The sequence below is a fragment of the Dreissena polymorpha genome, chromosome 7 (assembly GCF_020536995.1).
Source record: "Dreissena polymorpha isolate Duluth1 chromosome 7, UMN_Dpol_1.0, whole genome shotgun sequence".
NCBI lineage: Eukaryota > Metazoa > Mollusca > Bivalvia > Myida > Dreissenidae > Dreissena > Dreissena polymorpha.
Window position 1 is genome coordinate 7,350,386 of NC_068361.1, and position 8,602 is coordinate 7,358,987.

General features: G+C 35.7%; 1 protein-coding gene across 1 annotated transcript in view; it reads right to left on the reverse strand.

The window, feature by feature from the left end:
• The window catches only part of LOC127838358 (uncharacterized), a 372,916-nt gene that overhangs the window by 97,846 nt on the left and 266,468 nt on the right, over positions 1 to 8,602 (reverse strand). The gene's annotated exons all lie outside the window — the stretch shown is intronic.

Here is an 8,602-nt window from a genome sequence, read left to right on the forward strand (position 1 = left end):
CTTTAATATTTTGCATACTTTACCAACATGACCCCCAACCTATAAACAATAGCAGACAACTCTATCAAGCATTTTTAGCTCGACTATTATATATGAAATATATATAGTGGAGCTATCCTACTCACTCCGGCGTCCGCGTTAGCGTTTGCGTCTGCGTGCAAGTGTTAAAGTTTTCGTACTACCCCAAATATTTTCTTTGTCCCTTGACATATTGCTTTCATATTTTGCATACTTGTTTACCAACACGACCCCAACCTATAAACAAGAGCAGACAACTCTATCAAGCATTTTGTTATAATTATTGCCTCTTTTCCACTGAGAATACATGTATGCAGCAAATGTTAAAGTTTTCGTACTACCCCATTTATTTTCATTGTCCCTTGACATATTGCTTTTATATTTTGCATACTTGTTTACCAACATCACCCCAACCTATAAACAAGAGCAGACAATTCTATCAAGCATTTTCGTCATAATTATTGCCCCTTTTATACTTAGAATATGCATATTATTGATAAATCTATGTTAAAATTTGCGTACTTCCCCAAATATATCCTTTCACATATTGCTTTTATATGTTGCGTACTTGTTTTCCAACATGACCCCAACCTATAAACAAGAGCAGACCACGGTATCAAGCATTTTGACACAATTATGGCCCCTTTTACACTTAAATAATTGAACATTTTGCTTAAATTGCAATAACTTCTTTATTTATGATCACATTTTATTATAACTTTGACAAAAGAACACTTACCTGAATACCACAATGGATTCCACCCAAACAATACCCCACGCCCCTACCAGAATCCCTTCCCCCCCCAACCTCCCCCCTCATTTTTTTTAAACATCATCTTATAAATTACCACACCCCACATTATACCCCCCTCTCACTCCCACCCCCCGTACCTCCCACCCCCCAATTTTTTTTTTAAACATCATCTTATAAATTACCCCACCCCACATTATACCTTCCTCTCACTCCCCCACCCCCTACCCCCCACGCCCAATTTTTTTTAATCATCTAATAAGTTACCACACCTCACATTGTACCCCCCTCTCACCCCCTACCCCCTCCTACCCCCCCTCCCCCCCAAAAAATTTTTTTTTTAAACATCATCTTATAAATTACCCCACCCCACATTATACCTTCCTCTCACTCCCCCACCCCCTACCCCCCCCCCCCCCACGCCCAATTTTTTTTAATCATCTAATAAGTTACCACACCTCACATTGTACCCCCCCTCTCACCCCCTACCCCCCTCCTACCCCCCTCCCCCCCCCAAAAAAATGTGTTTTCCTTTTTTATTTTTGAAAGATCGTCTTTTAAATTATTGAATATGAACAATTTCCCCATGATGGCTTACGTTATACTGTCAAGCACTCGAATAGTCGAGCGCGCTGTCCTCTGACAGCTCTTGTATTCAATCGTTTCAGGTTGCAACATTTTATAACTTTCAGGTTTTAAAATCGTCAAAAGATCCATATAATGGAAATCTTAAAGCATGGTAAATGTTCAGTATTACTGTTTCCTCACAAATATAACTACAACGAAAATTTGCGAATCTGAAACTTTTTTTATAATTTTGTAAATTTACGAAAACGTGAAAAGGTTCTCATAGGGCGAGTTATTTGGCAACCGTAAGGAAACAATATGTCGTCAATTTTGAACCCTTCTAAACGTGAGGACTTGTACCAATTTCTGACATTGGCAACAACGTGTAAGTTCTATACAAGAATATTATCAGTAACGTCGTTTTTCATTTGACTTACATTTTCGGTGTTTGACGTCTAGACCCTTAGTCGCTCTTAGCCCTGATATTTACGGCAACATATCAGAACTTCAAAATCGATATTTAATAGACAAAACATACATTACAGAAACTCAGAATTAAAAATCCTTTAGTGGCCATTTTTGTAATCGCAGGGATATTCCTCCAAACTAGTGGGTTGGTGGATATTCCAGTAGCAAGTAAAACTAAACAGCAACAATAAAACCTCTGTTTTCAATTAAATTATTTAGAAACGTATATTTTCACTTTAATTCATAGTCCGGATAAATGCCGAATATTTAAAAAAGATATTTCTTGTCTAAAGTATAAGCAATGTAAAACACACACTTTTACTTTTATTATATATATATATATATATATATATATATATATATATATATATATATATATATATATATATATAAATATATATATATATATATATATATATATATATATATATATATAATAAAGGTAAAAACACGTGTCTGGGATTTTAAATATATATTGATAGGGATTCTTCGCAACCGGAGTCTACAAAAAAGGCTATACCATATGGTCTGGGTGTGCGTGCGAAAATAATTTGTTCAGAGGAGGTTGCCTACCGGAAGCACAGACAGGCGGTGAAAGCACAGCTCGTTAACCGTGGATATGACGGAGAGTTTGTAGAGACCGAATTAATAAAGGTCGACAATAAAAAGAGGGAGGACCTTCTACGCGAAAAGAAAAACTCGGAACGTAATACGAGGATTCCGCTCGTGATTACGTTTTCGCGTGCACTACCGAACATCGGCCGTATCATCCGCAGACACCTACACACACTGCACACGTCTGATCGAATGAAGGAAGTGTTTCCTGAGCCCCCATTAGTAGCCTTCAGAAGGGATTGAAACCTGCAAGACATCCTAGTACACAAGAAATAAAATAAGATGTTCTTCCGGAAGCCCAACATGAGCGGGCCCTGTGGGGCGCAGAGGTGCGCCATTTGCCCTTACATGATGGCGGCGGACTACTTCACAGATCCCAGCGGCAGAAAGTACAGCGTGAGAAACAATGTTGATTGCATATCATCCAATGTTGCGTACGCGGTCAACTGTCGTCGCTGTCGCAAGTACGTGTATGTGGGAGAGACCGGCAGAACTCTGTACCAGCGGCATCTGTTGAATCTGTCGCGTATTCGCACACAGCACAGAGACCCGGTAGCTGAACATTTCTACACAGACGGATGATTTTCAAATAATGGGACTTGAAAAACTAAACGGGTCGGACGAGTAACGCAATACCATTGAGCAATTATGGATGGCAAAACTAAGGACATACCGACCATATGGCATCAACATACAAGAATAAACAGACATGAAAGGGCGCGAAAACAACGTTGACGCCGGAAATGCACGACGTCATATCCGTACATATTTGAAACATCTTAAAATAAAAAATGGCCGCTGATGAAGACCGTGATGTCGAAAGCTTTGGCATAAAATAAAAACAGCGTTTTTGTATATATATATATATATATATATATATATATATATATATATATATATATATATATATATATATGTAGGCTGAGAAAAAGTGCAGTTAATTGGAGCTTAAACGAAGTGTTTATATCCACATAAAGCTTTTAAATTTGTAGTTATTTGGGTTATTTAAAACTTTCCATTTAGAGAGTCGTCAACAAATTTTGCAAACAATCAAAATAAGAAAAGACACTAAAACAAGCAATTTAATAACACATCTTTTCAGCATGACAGCATGTTTGTTTCAATTCTCTCTCTATATAATTAATATAGTAAAGGTTAAAGTTATTTTATATTGTTAGGCGACATTTTACTGATAAGAATCAAAATGATGCCGGGTTTGTATCTTTTTTTAAAAAGAAGTCTGAAATGGCTGTCGTTTTCAGCATTTTAATGTATATGGTGATATGCTCATGATTATATACATTAGTTAGGATCTTTTCAGCTTAAAAAAGAATGATGTTACGATAGTTAATGTTTTGGACGTAAATAATCCAAAGCAAATATCTTATTATACGCAAAGTGGCAGCCAACATCGTAGCTTATGCAAATAATTGCAGTAAAAATTCTATTTCAGTACATGCAATCGGAATTTCATGCTATATAAATATTCGTGAAGCACAAATGATTTACACCCGTACGATATACATCCGGTAAGCAAGGGCTATACAAATTAATTAATAATAACTCTTAATTATGTTCATAATTCAGTAAATAGCAGTGAACACACGTACATTTCTTTTGATAAGTGAAACGTGTTTACATATTTGTTACTTCCTTTTTTGATGCAGACCCCAGAACAGAGTCGAAACAACTATGGATGAATGTTTCATCAGCTCATTCAGCAAATGATTGGCTGCTGTACCTGACATCAGTTAAGCGTATGTTACCATACTTCTTTGCCGCTGCAAACCCAAGCTACGCGAGATATGGCCTCCATTAAAAGTTCAATGGAAAAAATGAAAGCGCACAAGGCAGGGTCTTAAATGATTAACATGTCAAGAAACATGTTCCGGGGGTATGTGGCCATGACAAGAAGGGACTTATAGGTTCCACACTTAAACCTGAAACTCTCAAGGTTTGGAGTTTGAGCCTCTATATTTGCAACAGAATTGAAGAGGATATGAGCGAATTTAGTGGACAAAGATGAACAACTCAAAGAAGAAAAGCAGGAGAGGATTAATGCCGATTCTTAGGATAAACCAATTATTCAGAGAAAGTTGACAGAATTTATTAACCCGAATGTTTCAAGCAATTATCCATCCAGTCTAGTGAACATTGTGACTGGAACAATAGATACAACATTTGCGAATATTATCAAGCAATAGATATTGGGAAAACCCAAAATTATAGAATTTGAAAACTCATTGCCGGACAATTTTTATGTTTCAATTTCAAAAGTTGTGTCTAGAAAGCAGACACCAAATTGTATGACATCAATCTGATTTATGCAATAGTGATTCTCTTACAAGCTATTTATAGGCAAATTAACATTAACCATATACTAAATCATGAATAAGCTTCAGTTCCTACAGCTATGTTTACTGAAATAGGGGACCTCAGAATAGGAAAAACATCATCGGTGATAAAAGAGTCAATTAAAAGTAGAAGTGTCTGAGCGGCACATTGAAAGCCAAAACACTTGTTCAGAAATAGATGGATCTGCTTTCCTTCATGTAAATTACTGTCCGTTAGATGGAAAGATACATGGCTCAATTGACAACTTTAAGTCTTATATAAGACAAAATTTAAATAAATCTGATGTTTACTTTGTGCTTGAACGATACATGGAGTTCAGCACAAAGAGTGTGGCCAGGTCAGGGTGACAATCCAATGTCTCAAGGTGTACAAACTAACGAGTGGCAAAGCATTTCCACCACAGAATATTATAATAGGTGGCACAGAGAACAAACAACAGCCCATATAAAAGCTTTATTAACGGATGAAAGATTTCACCTCTTATGAACTCAAATTCGAGATGGATGCGGTACTTTGGCTGGATAGTTTGGTATCTGTAAGGGTACAGTTGTTACGATGCTGAACGCATGCAAATCCATCAGAGTGTTAGGCGATATGGCATCTTGTATGAAAGAAGTTGTGAAGGAAGCGATCAGATTTGTCTTAGCATGACATTGAAAGCCTGCTGTCGGGTTAAATGAAAAATGGCCACTTTTCTGCCGGACTAATAGAGGTTGAAGTTGCATGTTGCTGATGAGGTTTTGCGTGCATGTTGCTGCTTCTGGGGTGTGACTTTCATGTTCCAGAATGGGGTTTTGATTGTATAATGTTACTTGAATGTTGCTTATTTAAGTTTGACTTTCATGCCGCTGATAGGTGGTTGACTTATATTGCTGATTTAGGGGTTGACTTTAACGCTGCTGATAGGGGTTTTACTTTAATAGTGCTAATAGGGGTTTACTTTCATGGTGCTGGTAGGGGTTTTACTTTTATGGTACTGATAAATGTTCCACGTGCATGGTTTTATCAACAAGTCTTTTTTAATTAAGTGCCCATTGAGAAACTTTACATGTGTAAATTAAGTATTTTTCACTAGCATAAACTTTAACAATGTGTTAACATATTTTTGCCAACTATAAGACAAACACGCACACATGGAAAATTACCAAAAGTACTAAGTCATTCATCAGCACGGAAAACAGGCATTTTATTAATGTATTTATTTGATGTGTTATGTCAAAATCTGAGGTCATATACTCATATAATCCAGGGCAGCGGGGAGTACATGCGTATACGGTAGCTGACTATGTTAAGGTGAGATTAGTTCAAACAGACCTTTTGAATGTCGTCGGTTTAATGATTTGTGCTTAGCAGTAACTTGAATTTTCTCTCGGTAAGCCCCTTTATATTTCTGAAAAAAAGAATACTCTCTATTGGCTCTACGGTGTTTGAGCTTCCGTCGTTTTTTGTTTCAAGATCGTAGACGTCGGGATAAACAAATATCGAAGGAAACCGTTCACAATTTGTTTTTTAATTACATGCCCTTCGTGTAGTTTGATGTACTATAAGCTTTTTCTCATATAATACACACATATTTGCGCATTTGTAAAGTACAATACAAATATTTTAGCTTTATAGCATGTTATGTGGTGCAATGAAAGTGTTTTCTTAATCACGTTACTCACTGTAGAATTATAATAATGCTCTACGAAACACATGTAGACCAACTGAATCAATTCACCTTTTTCCAAGGGGATGGGTTGCGAGGTGGCTGATATACGAGATAGTAGAATGTTCAACAGCCAATGGCAGTAATATGTTAATGACTTTAATGTCTTATTTGTCGTGTCGACCTTATTCTGATATGAACCGTTGTATTGCCCTTCTCTAATTATATCGTTCGTTGCCGTATATGTAATAAGGTTTTGGAAAATAAATAAACAATTACACACACATTCACGAAACAAAAACATATACAACTGATGCTTGAACCGTTTTTTTTATATATAAAGCGCGTCTTCTAAGCTCGCGCGGGTATTTCAAAGCGCTTTTATGTATTCCGAATCGCAATAATTGTAGCATGTTTGTCTTATCAACCTTGTGATAGTATCTAACCGTCTTTTTCCCTTTTTTGTTTTTCATTACACTTATTTTGCACGTATATGTCATTAGTGTGCGTGTTAAATTGGCGTGGTACTTAGACGTAATATTTTTTGTTTAGTTTAAACCTATTTACTTCAGCTTAATTGATTGCATCGAACGCCTCAGGCTTTTTGAAACGCTCTTGATTTCGTTTTCTGGACCTAGAACAAGAACTTGGTGACTTTAGGGGAGACCTCAGAACGCTTTCTCGGTGGGTATCGAACCCGTGACCGCCCGGTCGCCTGGCGGACACCATATCCATAACACCAAGGCGACCTTACGTTTTTCATATGTGTTAACATCAAAATGTACATATTACACTATGTAGATAATACCGTCAAATGCTAAATAAACTATGCTCACACGATGTAAGGGTAAATATTTGAAATATATATTTGATAAAAAAATTCAAATCACTGCCATGGTTACGTCACTTTTGAGCTGATGACTTAAAATTCAAAACATCCTCATATATTTTATACTGGGTCTACTACAAAATAATAAAATCGTGTTACCATTAGAACTCTTAAGAGAAAAAGTAATCTTAACAATTTGCATATGTCTGGTATACATTCAAGAGTGTTATTTCGTGTACAAACTTTTAAATATAATTATGAATTGTGTTTGTCGTATGAAATCAAGTGTCAAAATATACTTATCGAAAGTCAGTTCCAGAAAGGGGATTAAACCATTTTAATTCGGCATTAAAAGAGAAGAAAACGCATCGAGTAAATAAAATAATCGTATTATATGTTTTATTTTACTGTTAAAATACGCAAATACTGTTTATTGTAGAAGAAAATAGTATTCGTACATATAAAATATCGGAGGTCAAGATTTTAAACAAAACAGTTGTAGACGGTTTCCCTGAATAACTTTTTTATTCCGACGTCTACGATCATTAAACAAACCATCGAGGGAAGCTAAACACCATTGAGCCGAAAGGGTTGCATTACAAAAAAAGTTATAAATATAATGTGGCTCACCGGTTGAAAAAACACTCCTTGGCGACAATCAGGAAAACGACACCTTATCCAAGATTACCTCACTTAAACACAGTCAGCTCCCGTTTACGCATGCCCTTCTGCCCCGTTAAAATTTGCAAATGGAGACGAGTCAAGTTAAATTAACAGTGTAACCATAGCTCAGAATTTGTTTTTCAATTGATCCTCGTAAATAAAACTATAATTTTATATCTAACGTTTCCGGTGCATGACTTAGTTTAGACTGTTATAGTTTATTTTTAACAAAAACTATGAATACTTTCGGTTATCAGTTTTTCTGAACCTTTGGTATTCATCGGCGATTAATCTTTTTTTTTTGAAATTGTGGCGATCATACAGAGCGGTTAACAATGCTGATATTCATAAGATAATATTGACATAGACATTAAATTAATGACTAACATGTCTTTGTACGATTCATTGGTTATTTATTTGATTTGGATTTTGTTCAACTGACTTATTTCAAATCTGTTTCATTAATATCTAAGTGTGCATAATAAAATGATGAATGTATGAACATGCCTTTAAGCTGCATATTTGTATCATAATAATCTTTTATTACGTATAGCGTAACAATTTTCTCCAAGAACATCATAGTTTATATTAAATCGTGTATTAAAATTTATTATAAAAAAAGCTTTTGTATAAGTTTTAAATATTATTAATTGCTAAAACAACGTTGCTTTTAAAACGAAAAGGAAGA